This window comes from Stenella coeruleoalba (assembly GCF_951394435.1).
Source record: "Stenella coeruleoalba genome assembly, chromosome: 8".
In the NCBI taxonomy this organism is placed as follows: Eukaryota; Metazoa; Chordata; class Mammalia; order Artiodactyla; family Delphinidae; genus Stenella; species Stenella coeruleoalba.
In genome coordinates, this window is record NC_137154.1 from 76,729,387 (window position 1) to 76,752,427 (window position 23,041).

Here is a 23,041-nt window from a genome sequence, read left to right on the forward strand (position 1 = left end):
ATGCTAGTCACATTCTCCTCCAATCCCTCAATCCTCTGAAGGTTTCTCCCCTTCCCCGCTAATCCCCACTCTGTGCATGGGCCCCTCCAAGTGTGGGAACCCTTGCCCCCAACCACTTCCCCTCAGGGGCACTGGTGTGGCTGGAGGGGACCCCAGAGGGCTGAGATTTAGGCCTGGGACACCAGCAGGCTTTCTGGGGCCCATGCGGGCAAGGGAGACACTAGCCTCATTGCCCTCCAATCCTCCAAATATCTCTCCCCATCTCTGCTAATCCCCACTCTGTGGGTGGGCCCCTCTGATCATGGGAACCCCTCCCTTCCCCCAGATGCTCCTCAGGGTGCTAGTCCTGTTCCGCCTCCACTTTTCCTCTCCCACTCCTGCCCCTCCACATCCTACCTGGTCACACAGTGATTCTTCTCATCCCGTTAGGTGTTGGATGTCCCCCAGCTGTGCCTGGTAGGTGTCCTAGTTTTTAGGAGATGTGAACTCCATGTCCTCCTACTCTGCCTTGACTCCTCTGGATTCTTTTTGTTTGGGACTCTTGGATATCTGTCTCCTCCTTCAGGTTTAGGAAGTTTTCAGCCACAATTTCATCATATACATTTTTGACCCTTTTCTTTCTCTCATCTATTTCTGGGACCCCCTATAATGTGAATGTTAGTATGCTTGATTTTGTCTCTGAGGTCATATAAACTATTATCATTTTTTAAAATTTGTTTTCCTTTTTGCTCTTCTTATTGAGTGATTTCCATTATTCTATCTTCCAGATCACTTATGCTTTCTTATGTATCATCTAATCTGCTGTTCATTCCTTCTAGTGGTTTTTCATTTCAGTTATTGCATTCTTCAGCTCTGACTTTTTATTTGTTTTAATATTTTCTGGTTCCTTGTTAAAATTCTCACTGTGTTTATCTATTCTTTTCCTTAGTTCCATTAGCATTCTTATTACTAATGCCTTGAACTCTTTATCTGGTAGATTATTTATTTGTTTTATTAGTTGTATTTTCCTCCATTTTCTCATCTTGCTTAACTTTCTCTCTGTCTATGAAATTAGGTGAAACAGTTACCCTGGTCTAGATGGGTATCCTTGTGTGAAAGTGTCCTTATGCAGTCTATATGTGCCTAGTGTCTTTGGTGGGAGAGCTGGATCTGAAGTGAGCATGGGCCACATATTCCCCCAGGGTGTGTTGGCAGGTATCACCTTGATGTGAGCTGGGGCTATTCCTATGCTCAGTGGCTGTCACCACCTTAGGGTCACAAGGTGCTGGAGCAGAAGCCCTGGAGGTCATGTCTGAGCTAGTTCTAGTCCATCTAAGTGTGCTCTCTTCCCCATCCCATCAGTGGTAACTTCGCCCCAGAGGGGAGCAGCACTGAAGCAAGAGAGGCCAGAGTGGTTGCTCGGTATGGGCCAGGGTGTGTGCTAAGGCAGAACTGTTACACCAGTTAGTGCTCCAGACTGCTCCCAATCTGTCATCTCCATGAATGCATGTAATGGCTGCCCTCATCCAGTTTGGAGGCTGTGCCAGGTCCAAGTCGGCTCCATACCCCTCAATGGCACACTCTCCTTGGCAACGGCAGCATTTGCACTAGTGTGAAGCTGTGCAGGAGTTAGATGTGCCAGAGTGGGTGCTTGGCTTGGCCTGGGTGCCCTGGGGCAGTCACAGGAAACCAGCCAGAGTTCCAGGCATTTAAATCTGCTTCTGCCACCTTGTTTGGGGAGTAAGCAAGTGTCTATACATGGAGTCACACACTTTTCTTACAACTCCACTGTCAGTCCTACTGGCTTTCAAACCAGTTAAGGGTACTCATCCTCCTGGCATCAATCCCCAGGGTTGGGGCACCCAATATGTAATTCAAATCACTCACTCCCCAGGGAGGATCTGCAATCCCATGTAATCCCCCTCATTCTCTGTGTCCCCCCCAACAGGGACACAGGTCCCAACCTGATCGCTTCTCTTTCCTTCCTACCTGATTCCATGTAGCTCTTTTTTACAGCTTTGATTGTATGAGTCTTTCTGCCAGTGTCCAGTCTGTTTTCAGTGACAATTATTTCACACATAGATGTATTTTTTATCTGTTCATGAGGGAAAGTGAGCTCAACATTCTCCTACTCCTTGGAGATCTTGATCTCTGAGGTTATTTTTCTCTTTTCTAACTCGTTAGTTTCTAAGTCTATCATTATTTCTTTTCTTCTAATTGTATAGATTCATTTCTTTGCTCTTTTCTGGCTTCATTAGTTAAATACTTATATCATTAAAAATTATGTAAACATACAATGTTTAAAGCTATGAATTTTCTTCTGGTCATAGATTTAATTTTATTTACTAGATATTTTTAATTGCAAAATTAGACTTTATTAAAAGTAAAAACTTCAGTTCTATGAAAGCACTAAGAGAATAAAAAGATAAACCATAGACTGTGAGAAATTATTTGCAAAATACATATCTGGTAAAGGACTGGTATCAAAAATACACAAAGAACTCTTAAAACTCAATGATAGGAAAATAAACAATCTAATTTTTAAAAATGGGCAAAATACATGAACAGACACCACCCTAAAGAAAATAGACAATGTCAAAGAAGCATATGAAAAGATTTTCAATACCATGTGTCACCAGGGAATTGCAAGCTAGCTATATGTATACCATTTTGTTATTCACCTCTGTGAAATAAAAACTTCTGTCAATTAATGTATAAATATCTATATAATAATAAATACAAAGTATATTACAAATAAACATAAACAAATAAATATATAAGAACAAATAATACATTTATTAGAACCACAATTTTGCACTAATTGAAAAACTCATAAATACAATATTTAGATATTGGTTGTTAATTTATAACAATTGTGTGCATGCCTTAAAAAAAGGAAAAATCAAGAGAAATAAAATGGTAAAGATACTCTCAGAACAAAATTTCTTCATATATGATGTTGTCCTCTGTGCCATCAAGAGGGTTGGTGAGACATCATTTATTGAGTTATTTACTAGATTTTTATCTATAGTATATTCATTATTAGTGTCTCTTAAATATTCTGAAATTTTAGTTTTTTTTAAATTTTCTTTGAAATTCTTATTTAGGAGAGATTATAAAAATTGAATTGATGGAAATTTTTTGTTTTTATATTTTTCTTTGGAATTATTTTCTAATTTTATTGAATTTGGGTCAGATAATTTCTAGTTTGGTGAATGTATTGAGGTTTTTTGTGCCTTAAGTTTGGTCAGTTTTTATGGAATATTCCATGGGCCCTTACCCATCAGTCTGATGAGAAGATGGTCTATTCTGTTAAGACACTTTAAGTCATGGTGTTGAAGAGAAGCTATAATAGTTGTAAAGTTATGAGAGGATTGTAAAAAGTGATTACTATCAAAGGAATTTCAACATTTACAATTTCTGAGTGGAACAATATCAGACGAGACCAAGTTTTAATCTATAACCACAGGATTGGTTAGTAACAGACAAGATTATGAGAAGATACTATAGTCAGATACGTGAGCCTCAAGGAGTAATTGAATTATATCATGAAACCATCATTGAGGAATTAGGAGAATGCTGACTACACCTCTGACCTTCCCCTTTATAAAATATAAGACAATATGCAGCCCTCATGCAAGAGGCTTTCAGAGGAATTGTACCTTCTGGGAACAGCTATGATTTAGTTAGGTCAAGGAGGTTTAGGAAAAGTTCTTTTAAAATAGTGAGTTGGGCTTCCCTGGTGGTGCAGCGGTTGAGAATCCGCCTGCCGATGCAGGGGACATGGGTTCGTGCCCCAGTCCGGTAAGATCCCACGAGGCGCAGAGCAGCTGGGCCTGTGAGCCATGGCCGCTGAGCCCACGCATCCGGAGCCTGTGCTCCAGAACAGGAGAGGTCACAACAGTGAGAGGCCCGCGTACCGCAAAAAAAATTAAATAAATAAATAAAATAGTGAGTATATAGGTAGGATTGACCTTATATCCAAATTTGGACCCAGCCTAAAATCTGTTGCCTGGCTTAATTATTGTTACTTTTTACTCTCCAAAGTGTCTTAGTTTGGAAAATAAATTATACAGTCACCCCAGAAAAAAGGAACATTGTTTTTGAAATCCATACAAAATCATAAAGGATTCAATGTACATATTGGGAAAGGACAAACATGGAAATAATGATCAAGGGACAGGAGGCACAGAATGGTTAGGGAATAAAAACTTTATCTCCAATTTTAAAGAGAAAATAAGAGCCAACAGACAGTAACTCCTTAAATACTCTCCCACCAAACTCACACAGTTATGGAATCCACACTGGCATCCTTCCTCTTTCTTGACCATTAAATAAAGAGGTATTGCCTTCCTGTCCAAGGGTAAGCTCTTCCTCTGTACTCCTGCATGCCCTCTTATTTCCACAGATAACTTGGTTTCTTGCTTTAGTGATCTCTCTCATCTCTTCAACTTGAGGCTTAACAGCATTTAAATATGTTTAAATGTCTCCTATCTTAATAATAATATCCTCTTTCCAATATGATAAACTTCTAGCTACTAAAGTGTAGTTTTCTACACCTGTTTTCACTTCTTCTTCAGCTTCCTTGCACTCATCAACCCTCTGTAATCTGGGCTCAGCTTCTTCAGCTCCATTGAAACTACAACTATCAAGGTCACTAATGATTTTCTTCTTGCTAAACCCAAAGTCACTTTTACATTCAAATGCCACATGACCACATATTGAAAGTGATAACCACTCCTCCCCACTTCTTGAAACCATCTCTTCTCTTAGAAACAGCATGTCCTGACTCTCTTACACTCCTTATTAGAGTTTTCTTTTAACCTTCTTTTTTACTGTCCACTCTTTTCAGTATTGGCACCATTAGGATTCTGTTCAGGTACCTCTTACTTTCTTACTCTTTCTGGTTATTCTTATTCATGTCAATTGTTTAAACTGTTATATATAAGCTGATGACTCTAAAGTCTCTATCTCCCACCCAAATCCTACTCTTTCCTCTTGAAGTCCAGATCATTATTTACAGCTGCTTACTGAACATTATCTTTCATTTGACTTTCCTATAAATACCTCAAATCAGCACGTCTGCAAATAAAATCATTATCTTGTCCTCAAACATGCTATTTCCCATGTTCCTCATCTAGGTAAATGGCAGTGCCATCCACCCAGTTGCTCAAGCTGGAAACATGGAAATTATTCTGACTGTTCCACCTCTCCCCACCCCCAATATCCAGTCAACTACAAAGGACTTTTAATTCAATTCACTTTGCAAAATTCATCTCTTGTCTCTATTTCCACCAACACTATTCCACCTTCTAGTTGCTCTGCCTCCTTCTAGCTTGATTTCCAAATGCTCTCCCCCTGCCATTTGCCCACACACAGACATACTCACCTACAACCCATTCTTCACATTGTGTCAAGTGATCCATCTAAATGTGAATATGATCAATTGATCCTCTTCCTTTAAAAAATTTTATGTCTCCTCATGGCCGTGAGGAGAACTTCAAATTCTTATAATTAGTTTGTTGGACTGTCTCAATTTGGAGGCACATAACCTTGAAATGGTTTTAATTTTCTCCATTCACTGCTGGTGGTCAATATCAAACTTCCTGCTCAGGAGCAGGGTCTTTCATGACATATTGGGCAGATTCTTTAACCCCAGGTAATTTTTGTCTATTAAAAGTCTATCAAGTTTAGCAAACTAAGTGTCCATCGACAGATAAATGGATAAAGAAGATGTGGCACATATATACAATGGAATATTACTCAGCCATACAAAGAAAGGAAATTGAGTTATTTGTAGTGAGGTGGATGGACCTAGAGACTGCCATACAGAGTAAGTAAGTCAGAAAGAGAAAAACAAATACCGTATGCTAACACATATATATGGAATCTAAAAAAAAAAAAAAAGGTTCTGAAGAACCTAGGGGCAGGACAGGAATAAAGATGCAGATGTAGAGAATGGACTTGAGGACATAGGGAGGGGGAAGGGTAAGCTGGGACGAAGTGAGAGAGTGGCATGGACATATATACACTACCAAATATAAAATAGATAGCTAGTGAGAAGCAGCCGCATAGCACAGGGAGGTCAGTTCGTTGCTTTGTGACCACCTAGAAGGGTGGGATAGGGAGGGTGGGAGGGAGACGCAAGAGGGAGGGGATATGGGGATATATGTGTACATATAGATGATTCACTTTGTTATACAGCAGAAACTAACACAAACATGTAAAGCAAATATACTCCAATAAAGATATTAAAAAAAAAAAAAGAAAAAGGACACAGTATGGAGTGGTAAACCCATAGAAGGCTTAAAAGATATTGATGATTCTTGATCTCTTGAGTTACGTCATGTGTTTGCTTTAGGGTTGTTTTTTTTTTTAACATATATATTAAACTAAAAAGTCTATCAAGTTTAAAACTCAAATCTCCTAGTGAAGATTAATCTGATCTCCTCTGTTCCTCTTGTTAGTCAGTTGGGTGGAGTTGGAGGAGGGAGGCTCTTGCACTCTCAGCTTGGGTGAGACCAGAAGCAGCATGACCTGCCTCTGGGATATTTCCTTTCCCTCTCTCTCTCTCTCTCTCTCTCTCTTTTTTTTTTTTTTTTTTGTGGTACGCAGCCCTCTCACTGTTGTGGCCTCTCCCGTTGCGGAGCACAAGCTCTGGACGCGCTGGCTCAGCGGCCATGGCTCACGGGCCCAGCCGCTCCGCGGCATGTGGGATCCTCCCAGACCGGGGCATGAACCCGTGTCCCCTGCAGCGGCAGGCAGACTCTCAACCACTGCGCCACCAGGGAAGCCCTTCCTCTCTTTTTAAAGCTCTAACTCCCAAGCTATGCAAGGCAGAGTGAGGGCAGACAACATTTGTCCTTCCCTAAATCATGTTGGGGGCTGTTGCAGTCCTCTCTCTGTTGGTTGTTGCAGCCTCTCTGGCTAACACCGACTGAGCCCTTCTTCATTTTCTGGTTTCTACTTTTCTGTTAAATTTTAACAGAAAAGAGGCGCTATTTCATCCTTCAGTTTAGGTAGGAGTCAGTCGCAGGGATAATATGTGTCTACAGAATAGGCCTCTTTAAGGTGTGGACAGACTCCTCCAGAACACCACCTCAATGACAGGTACGTCTTGAGGACACAGCCACACTGTATCAGGGAGGTTGTGGTGCCATGAAAATATGACGCTCAGATCTCTTGCTTCAGGGAGCATAACTGACTGGTGGCCTCAGCTGCTGCTCTTCTGGGTGGCATGCTAGGACCATGCTTCCCATGGGTTCTTCCCAGCTAATAGATGAGTGTAGTCAAAGAACTAATGAAGGACTATTCCTGCAAAACACAGACTCTTTTAGCGTGTGGCTTTGCTTGGGAACTTCCACCTGGCTGAAATTTTCATAGAACTGGGCTGTGGTCTGAGACTCTTATTACTCAGTTCCTTTCACTTTCTCAAGACCTCCTTGTCTTCACAGGTTTAAGACCTGTACCATGGCCTAAAGGCTCTCCCTGCCTTCTCTGGTGTTGTCCCCTTAATTCTTAATTGACATCTCCTTCACTAAATCAAATCTCATCTTGATACCTGCTTCTCACAGGAACTGAACTAACACAAGTGGAGCCTGGAGTGATCCAAGAAAAAGGCAGTAAGATGGCAATTTGGGACTGGCTTGCTCATTGCCCAGGGAGGATGCCAACCTGAGTGGTGTATATAGTGCATGGGTAGTCTCTGGCACAAGGTGTCCTCTCAGATGCTAAAGATTTCACAAATCATGACCTGGAGAAACTCCCCCATGGAGGGGGGCATCACTGCAGGTACACAGTTCAAGTTTTTGAAAAATTTGGGAGGTGCAATGTCTGGGGGACAGAGAAGTTGGTCAGTGACTGCTAAACTATAGTGATGTCCTATGCAAGGATAATGAAAAACTGAGGACCTTTAACAAGCATTTAAAGGCTATGTGTGAGAGCCAGAGGGCTTCTTTAAAACCTTATCTCCTGCAGTGGGAAAGCTGACACAGTTGAGTAGCTGACCAGCGATCTGAATTTTGAAGTTGGAGCTCCTAAGATGTAAAAAATGGTGAGAAACCTTGGAAAAGGGTGAGAAAGCTTGGAAAAGGGTGAGAAAACTTGGGACCCTGAAAAATGGTATGAGGGCATCGAGAAGTACGACAATGAGTATGAGAATGTTGGCTCTGTACACACACCACAGCCCCCTTGCCAATCCTCAGAGCTTGTAGCAGGTAGCTACCCTTCCCTAGTAAGAGCTAACACTTTCCCCTATACTGGAAGATGCAGCAGAGACTTCTTCCCAACAATGCAAGAGGCACCCTCCCCACATAATAGCTACTCCTACTTTATCTCCTGTGATCCAGACTGATAACCAGTTGAAGATATGCTGGGTCTGATAAGAGAAGGAAGAGACTATATACTAGGAGGAGCCACAAAAACTGGCTAGACTGTACCACTACTGTATTCTGAGGGTATTTGATCAAGGGTGATGGAATGAAAGAGTGGATAAGCAAGAATTCATTGACTTGGGGGAAATTTCTCAAGACACTGGATATAACACCCACCCTGGCAAGGACCCTAGGGGATGAGGCAAATTCACTACTAGGGTGGCTATTGGAAACCTAGAGAAATTGATGGCCCAGTTTGAGTAAAGTACAAATGCTTGAGTCCTGGAAGACAGCAGAGGAAGGAATAAAGGGGCTGAGGGATGTGGACATGCCAGCATGGATATATTCTGTGAGGGCAGAAGAGCCAGCAGAATTCTGTTTTGCAGGAAGGTCCAGAGGACACACCATTCACCAAGGCCATCAGGAATGTACTGATGACAAGGACAGCAGTTTAGTGGGAGCTCTCCTCTGCAGGCCAGTGCTACAGAGCTGACAGAGCTGGCCTTGTTAGTGTCCATGGGGATGACGGACCCTTGAGGTATTAGATGTTAGGTGGCAGCCCTTAGCACTTAACTGCCAGAAGCCAGGAGACCATAATTACCATAATAACTGGCAGGTAGAGAGGGAAGTCAGGAGGGCTTGATCTTCAGGGAGTTTTGTAGATGGTTAATTGAGCATACCGTTCCCAGGAGCAAAATGGACAGCAGCCAAAAAGGGAGCCATAAAAACCTACAGCCAGAAAAAGGAAGAACGGAGGAGCATGAGGCTGAAGACAGCTATCCCAATACAAAGTCAAAATTCCGTGCTCAGTTCCCAGACCTAAGCCAAATTTCAGATGCTGATTGATATAGTTCATCCTGGGAGGGATGGCACCTCAAGATGCAGAGCTCATGGTCCCTGTCATGTCTCCATTTAAGTCATAGGCTGGCCTCTGCAGAAACAAGACGGATCCTGGGACAGACTGCAGTGTGCCCCAAGCTCAGCTGCCTGGTAAACCTGATCAGTGACTATGAGCTCATCAGACAGGACAAGGAGAAGGTGGCTAGTGCAGTGAAGACACATGCATTCCAGGTCCAATGAATCTCTTCCCACCCGCCTGGACTGTCCTTCTTGCCCCCTTTCCCTCACTGGTGCCCGTCTCTGCCCACCTTCTCACTTTCTCTCCCCTTTATCCTTATAGTAAGTCTCCTATGCATCCAATCTTGTCTTGAGTCCGCTTTTAGGAGGGTCCAAACTAACACAGGAGCCTTTGGTATTAGTCTATGAGGAAAAAAGCCAGAAAGAGAAACTCCATCAGGGCTTGTTTTTCTTGAGGAATTTTTTTCTCTTGGATATTTTCCCCAAATCTCTGATAAACAATCTCAAGTAATGTGTTGTTTGTCCCCAAGCTATCCCTATACTCTCAGACTAGGAATTCTATTTCCTAAGGCTACTCCCGTCCACAGCAGAGCTATAAATTTTAACTACAGCAGGGCTTGAAGAATGAGAGCCCAACTCAGTTCTCCCAGGCCAGAGGCCTTCAGTTTATGCTCAGGGCTCCCATTCCAAATCAGCTGTAACTGGTGATCATTAAAGTGAAAGGAAAACTGCTGATCTTAGTCTGTGTGGTCTCCCCCTCCCTCCCTTTACTCTTATTCTTCATAGTATTGTAGGTGGCCCATGCGGGAGCCACAAGCCCTGTTCCACATGTGGCCCACCCGAGGCGAATCATCCTGTGGTTCTGATAAGGTTTCAGGATCCACCCTGCCCAGGGCTTTTGTGATCTGACAGGTCTGATGGAACTACCTAAATGTTGGAGTCCTCCCTCTGCAAATAACCTTTGCTTTGAGCTGAAATTAACAATCACTTCCACCAAGTACACCCTCACTTGTAAGCAAGGAATCACCTGGCCAGTATTGACTGCCTACATCACAGTATTCCCTGAGGCTCTGAGAGCATGGATTTATACAAATATTCATATCCTTCCTCACCTGCAGGTAGCTCTGTACCATGTTAACTTGCTGTGTGAGGTGCTTGCCACTTTGGTGTGCCTTTTTTGTTCATTGCGGCACTATTTACAGTAGCCAGAAAATGGAAGCAACCTAAGTGTCCATCGACAGATGGATAAAGAAGATGTGGCACATATATACAATGGAATATTACTCAGCCATAAAAAGAAATGAAATTGAGTTATTTGTAGTGAGGTGGATGGACCTAGAGTCTGTCATACAGAGTGAAGTCAGAGAGAGAAAAACAAATACCGTATGTTAACACATATATATGGAATCTAAAAAAAAAAGGTTCTGAAGAACCTAGGGGCAGGACAGGAGTAAAAACGCAGATGTAGAGAATGGACCTGAGGACATGGGGAGGGGGAAGGGTAAGCTGAGATGAAGTGAGAGAGTGACATTGACATATATACACTACCAAATGTAAAATGTAGCTAGTGGGAAGCAGCTGCATAGCACAGGGAGATCAACTTGTTGCTTTGTGACCACCTACAGGGGTGGGATAGGGAAGGTGGGAAGGAGATGCAAGAGGGAGGGGATATGGGGATGTATGTATACATATAGCTGATTCACTTTGTTATACAGTAGCAACTAACACAACAATGTAAAGCAATTATACTCCAATAAAGATGTTAAAAAATAAAAATTAAAAAAAAAAATAGAAAGGTGTATTGCCAAACACTCATTTCTTGAGATGCTAATAATTGTTCTGCAAAAAGCGTTCCATGGGGCTTCCCTGGTGGCGCAGTGGTTGAGAGTCCACCTGCCGATGCAGGGGACACGGGTTCATGCCCCGGTCTGGGAAGATCCCACATGCCGCGGAGAGGCTGGGCCCGTGAGCCATGGCCGCTGAGCCTGCATGTCCGGAGCCTGTGCTCCGCAACGAGAGAGGCCACAACAGTGAGAGGCCCGCGTACCGCAAAAAAAAAAAAAAAAAAAGGGTTCCATGGTGTTAAATTGATTAAACCTGAAGGCCATTAGATTGAGGTGGCTCTAACATCATGGTGACCTATGCAAGCAAACCAAATCTAAGCCTGTAACGGCCTGAAGATTAAGGAGCTGATACCTAAGGACAGCCGATCACAAACAGCCAACTGGGATTTAAGCCATAGATAATCAGTAATTTGTTTTTTACTTCTTCACTTTATAAGTCTTTCTTCTAGCTCCTATTGGAGTACTCCTAACCACTTCAGCTTGGAGCTGCCTGTTATAAATTGATTTTCCTCAAATAAACTCTTAAGGTGTTCAATATGCCTCAGTTTATCTTTTAACAATGGTTAAAGAAATTTTGAAAATGCTGGACTAAAAAATATGTAAAGGAATACAAAAAAAAATGAAAATGTTTTGACTTCAGAATTTCTGATGTCTTTAAAATGACCAAGAATATTGTGACTCTTCAGGAGGGAATAAAATAGTTAACATTTGCCAAAATTATTTACCACAAAACCCCCAGAGTCCATCCTGACGTTTGCAGGGTAACTTTCCACAGGTAATGCCTCAGGGCCTGACATGTGCAAAATTCAAGGTGGAGTGATGAAAAGGATGTAGGCTGCTGTCCTCTGTCTAATGAGTAAAGCCTTGGGGTCCCAGTCTCAAGTGGAATAGGCCTGATCCCTGCTGCTCCTCCCGTGGAGCTGCCTGCAGCCGGAGCCATTAAGACTGGAAACAATTTGATTTTTCTTTATGTATCTTTATTGGAGTAAAACTGCTTCATAGTGCTGTGTTAGTTTCTGTTGTACAACAAAGTGAATCAGCCATATGCATACACATGTCCCCATATCCCCTCCCTCTTGAGCCTCCCTGCCATCCTCCCCATCCCACCCCTCTAGGTCGTCGCAAAGCACAGAGCTGGTCTCCCTGTGCTATGCGACTGCTTCCTACTAGCTATCTATTTTACCCTTTTTATGGCTGAGTAATATTCCATTGTATATATGTGCCACATCTTCTTTTCCATTCATCTGTCAATGGACATTTAGGTTGCTAAGACTGGAAAAAAATTGATTTTAATGTCCTGGATGCATCTCTGGCAACATGAGGGTTTAAATCTAGGCCCTGCCTTCAACTTTAAGTGTTGCCAGATCCAGACTATGAGGTGTACAGTTAATGGTTTTAGTTTCTTTTTCCCAGGTTCAACTGAGTCTCATCAGAAGACAAACTCATGGTGGCTGAGAAAAACAGCTGGGCTTGAATTCATTTGGTAATGTTTGAATTCATTTGGTAATGAAGGGGAGCGGATTGTGTCCCTGGATATCTCCTTTGACAACACTAAAACTTCCAAGCTTTGGCTAAATAAAAGGTTCCTGTTTACCTGACACACCATAACAGTCATGAGTCCACACTGCCCTTTGGTTTGAAGGCCTCCTAAGTTGTGGTTTGTCTTTAAACCTGTTGCACATCCCCATCCAATGCTTAGCAAACTCTTCCAGGATGCATATATGTTCAGAGGCTTCCTGATATGTGCTGCAGCCTAAACATAACCTGAATTGCTTCAGAAGGAACCCTTTTGCCAACTCCTCTCTGGAGGAGAGGAGTGTGTCATTGCCACATAGATGAGCATGACAGACTCAAGTAGAGAAAACTGCCTAAATCAAATGGAAAAGACTTAAGTGCTTGGCTGATACAGCAAATCCTAGGATTAGAGAGGAATACCCTTGTGGGGATGTTTGTTGGTTTTCTGACAATCTTGAGGCTCCATCTGGCTTCGGGGGACTGTCCTCAAATGTAAAGGCACTTGCTGCTGCACAGTGGAATATTCCAGTTGTTACAGGTAATTTCTTTAAAAATCTCCTTGAATTTTCTTCATTTAACATGGAGAATTTACTTCAATTTATATTTTTATTTATGGCTTTATTACTCTCTTCCATTAAGAATCTGAGGGCATGGATTTATTCCAAGAACATGAGTTTTTTTCCAGATACACAGACTTGTTTTCCATCCTTACATTGCTTCTTCTGCATCAGTGTCCCAAAGTGAATACATTGACACTCCTATAACAAGAGGACATCAGGACTTTCCACTTTGCCATTTTTTTTTTCCTGGAGAAGTGTCAGATGTCGCTAATATTAATTCATATATCAAGACCTCAAGATGGAGGCCATCCCAGTGACCCAGCCCAGATCACAAATCTAAACCTACATCAGCCTGCACTTATGGGAAACACTTGTCAAGGAAACCTAACAACACAAATTGCAATCCTCCAACTCAACTTTAGCTACTTTACCTTTCCCTAGAAAATAGGACCCGCTTGCCTTGACCTTGACCTTCCAGCCAGTTATGCCCTGTTTCTATGTTGCTGCTTCTAACTCTTGTTAAAACTCACTTTTGCCCCAAATCCCTTGGGCAGAATGCTCCACTGCTTGTGAGCAATGTACTTCCCCAACCCATGGACTGTTTCCATTGAATAAAGGACATCAAACTTTGACTAAACTGTTTTAGTTTTGTCAAAATTTGAGAGTTTATATGAGGAGGACTTTGTTGAGGTATCACAGGCAGGCAGGGAGAGGGTCTGTGAGAGGAGGGTTAAGGGGAAATGAGGACAGACTTAATGGGCATGTAAAGAACAACTAGAAGACGTCAGGAAACCCTGTGTGCCTGACCCTCTAAACTACCGGATTTAGTTACATGCATTCACCCTGTGGCTTAACTTCATGGATCTTGACAATACCCTTTTCTTAAGGGAAATGTTGGCACGTCTGGCTTGTAAAAGACAAGAACACTCTAGCTGAATGCATTTGCCAGAATTTTTCTCTTATTGTCTAAAGGAGATAAAATGAAGATCACAATTTTGTAGGAGAAAAAAAATCAAGAAATGAAATAAAGTTGGGGGCACAGACCCTAATGGCACCGTCCTGGGAGCCTGAGTGGAGCAGCTGCCAATGGAACAGCCCAAGTAAGGAGGCTCACCCCTTGGCACGAAAGGGAGGGTGGCAGTTGGGGCGTGCTGGAAGGAACCTACAGCTATCTAGATGAGTCCTTTCACCTCTCAGCTCTTTTCTAATCAGTTTACAGGAGGGGAACGTTAGGATTATGTGCTGGAAAGCCATTCTCATTCCTTAGTATGATGTTCTCATATCCACGAACTCAGAAGTTTTCTACAATTCTCCTTATCTATAACAATAGAATAAACCGCTCCCTTCTCTGTACTGCATCTTGTAGTTTTTATGCATTGATCTATTGTCACGATTACTACTCTATATGATCACTTGCCTGCCTTCTGTATAAAACTAGTTCTGGAGGTGCAGGGAGCAGGCCACACTCACCTCACTGCCTCAGTGCCCAGCATGGTGTGAGGTGTAAGAGCTCCGTTGATGTTTGTTAGACTTAATTGAATTGAAGATGGGAGTGGAGAGGGGAGAGACAGGTATAAAACTGACTTTCTTTTCATGCTCAGAAGGAAATTAGGGACAGAGCTCTTAGAATCATTAAGCTTCATTTTCCCACCTGCAGCCAGAAATCTGTTAACTCTGTTTGCACAGACATGCAAGCATTAACCACACGCTCTATCTCCTGTATAGCTCAGATCGAAAACCAAGGCTCTATCTCCATAGTTTACAGCCTGAACAAGCCAATCTTGGTTTGTACCACCCACCAGCTGCTTCTTGTCCTTGTCAGACAGAAAAATAGATACATGACCTATAGCTGTCACAAATTACAGTGCTCATGCTACCCAGAATAGTACAAGCTGTTCTTTCTTTTCTCAACAGTCAATCAACCTAGATGTGGAAAACCCATTAGGGCATCTTTACTGTGCTTCTCCTATCTCTCTCATCCTCTCATAGCATCCCTGCAAGACGGCCTCTGGGCCGAGCTATTTCTTTTTCTAAGTTAATTAAGGTAGGGGACAGCCACTGCTATTGATGGGAGGTGATTACACACAGCAGATTTTACCATTACTCTCTCCCACTTAAACTATTCCATCTTCAGTTTTCCAGGGCTCAGTTTCATCTAGCACTCCTAATTAGAGCCAGCTCCTACTTATTCAACTCATCAGGTATTTATAAAGCATCTACCAGGAGCGTAAGTTGTGTCTGTAACCATGGATAGGAAAAGGACAAATTTAAACGTCATCTATGCTTGATCTTCAACATGTTCACTACTGATAGGTATAAGGCAGGCAGCTCAAGACCATGGCAGGAGGGGTAGCTGGGGAAGGTTTCCATCACCTTGTTACTGTTGGTGGTATTTAAGCAGAGATTTGAGTCAGTCAATCATTTGTTCGACCAGCAGTCATTAAGTGCTCACTGTTGACAGAAGTCCCTGTATTGTCCACTGTTTTACTCCCATGTCCAGTAAAATGGCTGGATGAGAATTCAGAATTGGTGGTGGTTGAGGAATAAGGTTAGAGATCATTCTCTGTCAAAGTTTAAACTTTCTGGCTCTCCTGACAGAACTAGGAAAAGCTGATTATTTACGAACTAATCCTTTCTGCCTAAAAGAGGAAATTAAAGTTATTTCAAGAAAGACAATAGGAGTTATTGTTTCCCTCCTGGGCCTCATTTAGTCATTTAAAAATATTTTTTAGTGAGTTAAAAAATCTGAAGACAGTTTCAAAGACATCAAATTATCTGTATCCATAAAGTGCAACTCCCTACTTGCTTAAAGGAAAATTTTCTTTTTGATCTCTTGAATTTTGAGGAAAGAAGATGCAGGGGCGTATATCCTCATTTTATATATATATATATATATATATATATATATATATATATATATATATATATATCCTCAGAAGTTTGGGGACCTCTCACCTGGACCTCTTCCTGAAGGCAGGCAGGGCAAGCATCCTAGGAGTGCTTTACCACATGCGCACAGAAGGGCAATGGCACCCTCTAGTGGCTGACATTTTTCAGGACGCTTTCTGCTGCTCTCCTTGCCTGGTAAATTAAAAGACAATTTGTTCTTCTTTGCCTAACTTCGCTGCGGATGGACAGGAGCAACTTGACCAGCGTCTGAAGATTGCTTCAACACTCTTCCTTTTGGAGATAGTCTCTTCTTTTATTGTTATGGAAAATGCATGCATAAAGTACCAGCCTTGGCATCAAAAGATCTGGGATTAGAATCATGGTCTCAAGCCAGAAAAATGTTAGCTCCTTTTTTCTCTAAACCTCAATATGAGCGCTGATGTGAAGATTAAAATAAGCAAATGCGTAAGATATCACATGAAGCACACCCAGAGAAAAACAGTACACATTAAACAGGTATTCTCCAAGGGCTCACCTATTTGTTCTTACTCTGGGTATCAGAAATTTGACTTTAATAGTCAGATAGGATCCAAATATATAAAAATGACCAGAGGGGCATAGGGATTCTTAATAAATCTTTTAGTCATCTTTATTTAGTATGGAGTTAAATGCTCTGCTAAGAGAATTAAACACAGCTTGGCCTGTATACTCATTAGAACCTTCTGTGTATCTCTTTCAGCAGTTGCAGAACTCAGGCTCCAAGTTCTTCCTACTGTAGAGCTAGGGTTTGTTTTAACCCATATGATAAGGGAATGGAAGAGAATTCTAATTGGGTAAGCAGCTAAACCACTCTTTGTATGTTAGCTTCATATTTTTGGACCTTTGGGACCAACCAAAGTAAGTATTTTGTTTTTGTGATCTCGGGACACGGCAGTGCAGAGCGGGAGTTGTCGCTGTGATGGGGGGCTCTGCAGACTTCTGCTGTCACAGTCCCCCTCAGGAGTAGTGTTCTTCATGGGCTGTGATAGCAAGTGGAATGGGGACTGAAGTGGGAGCTGAGATACATCCTTCCATTTGTGCAACACTGTTACACCCACTGTGCAACACCATTAAACACTCGCAAACCACCCTCTGTCCAGAGAAGCCACCACAGCTCTACGAATCGCAGGTATTTTAACTCCCAACACCTTCACTGCTTCCACAGCACTGTAGTTTTCAGACCTGTATTTAAGTCCTGACTCTACCACATTAATATGAGGTACCGTTAATGTTGCATGGTTTTGGGCAAATTAAGTGATTTAACTGAGCTTGAATGTTCTCATCTTTGATAAAACAATAATATCTCCTTCATAGGGTTATCTGAAGATTACATGAGACAGCAGGGAGAGATGTAGCACAGAATCTGGCATTGATGTGTGTTTCCTAGATGACAACTGCTGCTGACTAATCTTACTAAATCTTCTACAAATAATAAGGATTCATAAATTATAAAATCTCAAACTATAAAATAAAAATGTTATCATTTAAAAATCTTTATAATTTTAGATTTTCTTCATGTTATATTTGAACACATTTACTTGCAAAACTCAAATATCAAGCAGAGTCCCACACATTATTGGGGAAGATAATATGATGGAGAAAATTGTGTGTGACCCTGATATAAGTCGAGGCCATAATTGCATTCCCTCTTCAGACAGTCTTCAGGGCCCCTTCTCAAAGGCCATGGTTATAAGCAGGGCTATTAGAGGTCACCAGGGACCTTGGAAAAGCTACGGAGCCAGCACAGTGCTCTGGGCTGCCAGGCAGCCTGCTTCAGAAGCTGGAAGACATGCTGGTCCTCAAGCCAGGCCAGCTAACTGAAGAACCACAGCATCACTCTTCCTCAGCCAGAGAGTGATGCTGGAGGGTGACCTGGATATATGGCTCATACTGGCCCCTGAGTAACCAAGCGCATCTTGTTCTGAAATACTGGCTCAAGTCAGTCAATTTCATGAAGAAACAAGTTGATGAGATCTTTCTCTCTCTCTCTCTCTCTCTCTCTCTCTCCTTCCCTCTTCCTTCCCTCCCTCCCTCCCTCCCTTCCTTCCTTCCTTCTTTCCTTTATCTGTTCTCCTCTTAACCTATAATTCTGAGGCAAGCGTTATGTTACTTTTATTATAATTTCTTGATAGAAAAGGGCAGAGAGGGGGATACAGAATCTTCCCACTAATCACCAGGCAGCTTGGCATCTGTCACCAGCTTCTAGCAGATATTTAGAAAGCCCTGAGACTGGTGCCAGTTTCATGACATGGTAAGGACAAAATAGCCCATTTCAAGGAAATTATGGGGAAAGGATGGGGGAAAGGAGAGAAAGATTCAGCTGGAAGCCTGCATGTATAAGCTGTAATCAGAGAGAGTATATAGAGGGATGTGATTGACCCAGTTCATTTCCTGCAGGTATGTCAAGAGCAAAGGTGTGCAGAGAACGTCACCAGGTGGACTCTGACCCAGCCAGTTCTGATGTTCCCAGCATCTCCTCACCAACCCGCCATTCGTGAGATGATGGCAATGTGAGATGAAGAAAGACAGGGCTCAGCTTCTAGAAATGAGGGTAAGAATCAGACCCCAGAGAGATAACTGGGGAAGAATGTTGCTTTCACTGATTGAAGATCTTGCTACGGTTTCCGATGCCACTCAGAATAAAAGCCTCTGCCATCTCTGGCTTCAAGGCCAGCAACCAGGCCAGCACTTGTTTCCTGTCTGCCCTCATCTTCTCTTGCTTTCCCCTCCATCCCTCTGTGCCAACCCCACTCCCCTCCTCGCTGTTCCCCAAACACACCAGACACGCTCCTGTCTCAGCGTCTTTGCTCTCAGGTTCGCCCACGAGAATGTTCTCCTCACACATCTGCTAAATCCCCTCCCTTGCCTCCTTCTGGTCTTTTCTCATGAGACCTTTTCCAGCCACTCTACTTATTTATTAATTTTTAACATCTTTATTGGAGTATAATTACTTTACAGTGGTATGTTAGATTCTGCTGTATAACAAAGTGAATCAGCTATATGTATACATATATCCCCATATCCCCTCCCTCTTGCGTCTCCCTCCCACCCTCCCTATCCCACCCCTCTAGCTGGACACAAATCACCAATCTGATCTCCCTGTGCTATGCGGCTGCTTCCCACTAGCTATCTATTTTACATTTGGTAGTATATATATGCCCATGCCACTCTCTCACTTTGTCCCAGCTTACCCTTCAATTGCAACTCCCTCACCTCTTTATTTTTCTTCATAGCACATGTCACCCTTTTACACAATGTGTGCTTCACTTATTTATTCTGCTTCTAGTCTACTATGCCTTTCTGAACGTAGGTTCCATGAGGAGGCAGAGGTTTCCTGTGCACTTCACCATCCAGAGTGGTGCCTCGTACACGTGAGCGCCCAGTGCATATTTGTTCCACAGGAAATTAATGTTGGACTTGCCGTTCTCAGCACCGTGTCTTGGGTGGGGCACAGAAACTCAAGGGACTCAAGAGTCCTGAGCACAAGGGGCTCACACAGGAGTGTCGAGGTGGGGCTTCTGATCCAGTGGGGTTTCCGTGTGCCAATGTGTTTAAGACTCAGCAGTAGAGGCCTTCGGTCTGTGGGGGGGTAACTTTGAGGAATAGTCATAAGATTGGGGGTGCCAATAATTAAGCCCCTGCCATTGGGACCCCAGGGGTATGAGAAAACAAAGCCCAGAATGAAACTCTTGTCTCTATCAGGAAGAGCAGCCATATATTGAAGGTAAATTATGTGTGAAGTTTGGAGGGGAAACTTCAGATCCAGATGAACCAAGGCCTACAGACGAGAAGGGGGCATGTGGGCCTTGATGTGCCTCTGGACCACTCCCCTCCCCCAACTACCTGGCAAAGGTCAGCACACATCTTAGCCTGGTCTTTATTGGCCCAGGTGCATATCCTGAGGCTTGTCCTGGGATTATTTTACAGGTATCTCAAAAGTGAGTCGGGCCACCTAAATGTCCTTCAACAGATAAATGGATAAAGAAGATGTGGTATGTTTATACAGTGGAATATTACTCAGCCATAAAAAAGAATGAAACAATGCCATTTGCAGCAACATGGATGAACCTAGAGATTATCATACTAAGAGAAGTAAGTCAGACAAAGAAAGCCAAATATCATATGACATCACTTACATGTGGAATCTAAAATAACAATACAAATGAACTTATTTACAAAACAGAAATAGACCCACAGACATAGAAAACACATGGTTACCAAAAGGGAAAGGGGGAAGAGGGATAAGTTAGGAGTTTGGAATTAACATATACACACTACTATATGTAAAATGGATAACCAACAAGGACCTACTGTATAGCACAGGGAAATATACTCAATATTTTTAATAAACTATAAGGGAAAAGAATCTGAAAAAATAGATATATATGTATGTATAACTGAATCACTTTACTGTACACCTGAAACTAACACAACATTGTAAATCAACTCTACTTCAATTTTTGAAAAAGTGATTTGGGTGTCTGGGAAGACGAGGGGTAAAAGATGTCTGAGGATTGTATCACCCAATGTCTGACAGAGATGCTCAATTGTAAGATCCTCAAAGATGAAGTGCTTCTTGCCCATATCCTTATTTAATCCTCACGTTGACCTCATGAGGAAGGCATTGTTAAACAGCTGAGGAAAATGAGCCTCAGAAAAGTTCAACGTTAGTCCAAGCTCACACGGGGGGTGGTAAGTGGCAGCATGGGGTCTCCCTCCAGATCTGTCTCTGAAGCTCTGTGTGTTTCTCTGAACCACACTGCCACACATTGGCACCAGCAGGCTGGGGCCATCCTGCCCGGTTCCTCACACATCCTGTCGCCAGCCTGCCTGAACTGTGTCAGTGTGACCTCCCAGGTCTGGATAGAATACCTTGTGGTTTGGCTAGCAGCCAGGCATAATGGGAACAAAAAAGGCCCAAGTTGGATGTAATGTACAACATGGTAATTATAGTTAATAATACTGCATTGTGTATTCGAAAGTTGCTAAGAGAGTGGATCTTGAAAGTTCTTGTCACAAGAAAAAAATTGTAACTGTGGTGATGGATGTTAATTAGACTTATCGTGGTGATCACTTCACAATATACACAAATATAGAATTATTATATTGTATACCTGAAACTAACATAATGTTACATGTCAATTATATCTCAATTTTTTAAAAAAGAGAATGAGGGGCTTCCCTGGTGGCGCAGTGGTTGAGAGTCTGCCTGCCAACGCAGGGGACATGGGTTCGAGCCCTGGTCTGGGAGGATCCCACGTGCTGCGGAGCAACTGGGCCAGTGAGCCACAGCTACTGAGCCTGCGTGTCTGGAGCCTGTGCTCTGCAACAGGAGAGGCCGCAATAGTAAGAAGTCCACGCACCGCGATGAAGAGTGGCCCCCGCTCACCGCAGCTGGAGAAAGCCCTCGCACAGAAATGAAGACCCAACACAGCCAAAAATAAATAAATTAATTTAAAAAAAAAAGAGAGAGAGAGAATGAAAGAAATTCTGAGAGGTAAAAGTCAAAGTCACAGGATTCCATGGACCCACAGATAACCACCTTCCAGGTGGTAATTACCTGGTTGGTGGTAATTACCACCAACCAGTCAAAGACTGGGTTGATATTTGCTCTCTTCCCATTAGTTGTCAATGAGATTTTGGTAGAAGAGTCTCAATTATTCCAAGCAAATGGAAACCCTTAAGGGGTAGAATGCCATCACTGACTTTCTGTTCAGGGTAGCTGTCTTGCTCTGTGGAGAAATTTTTAAAAACTTTAGAGACATCACTTTTTTTTGGCACCTCACGTTAATCTCAGGATGTCAAGTGTACAGCAAGGATTACTCCCCTCATCTGATGATAAAGGAAACCAAGGTGGCAGAGATAAAGCCTGCTTCCCTCTGCCCCTTTCTCCCTGGCAATTCTGATTGCACGGTGTCACCCAGGCAGACTTCTTCTCAACTCTAATCTCTCTTCTGGTGTGGATGAAAGGTGATACCCAGAAGGTTGGGACCAGAATACAGTCCTCAAAAAGTGGGGAAACAAAGAGCCCAAGTCAAGGCAGATTTGTGTGTTCTCTCTCTCAGTCTATGGGTAGATCCCTATGGTGGCCAGACAGAGAGAGCCTCACAGCATTAGAGATCCGTGTCCCTCACTAGACCGCACTGCTGACCGAGCCAGCAGGAGGTTACTGGGGGTCTCATGTCAAAGTGTTTGGCCAGCAATTCTTAAACAGGTCTCCCTCAGGAGTTTTCTCTGCCTAAAGCCTGTTCTATTTTTCTTCTCCGGAGGTATAGCAAGCCCCGTTGGGGTATCAAGTGGCAACAAACACATTCATCCAACAAATGTATTCATTCAGAAAATATTTTTTGAGCACCCAGTATGTGCTGGGAACACTGAAAGTGCCTGTGACATAAATCCTTGGGTTATGGTTCTCGAAGAGTTATGCAAAGTCTTCTTTGGCGGCAATAGCATCATGAATATGGTGAAGTAGGCCACGTGAGGGAAAAATTAGTCATTGCTGCTCTTTGATGCATTTTGTAAAGGCTGCCCTTGGCTCCTGCATTCTCCACAGCCTTCTATTACATTTCTGCTGTGCCTTAAGCCAGGGACACTGCTATGATATTCTTGGTTGTAAAGTGTCTAATTGAATGGCCCCATATTCTGGATTTTTTCTTGGACCCACCTACATCTAAAGTTACCAATTCTGGGTCTCATTCTCTAGAGGTCTAGGTAAATTCATTCAGTTTGATGATCATAATTGGTTAATGTATCACCCTTATTAAAATTACATTTCAGAGGAACATACTATACCTCTACTTAAAGGAATACCAACTGGTGGGCAATTTGAAGGACCTAGTTGCGTCATGAGGTATGTTGGTCCAGGATATATGTGTAACTCTCAACACTTATTTAGTTTAATGAAGTAAGCAGCCACCTGTGGAAACAGCCCTGTTTCTGGAGGGTACACACTTGAGGTTAAACCACCAAGTACAAGTAACCCAGA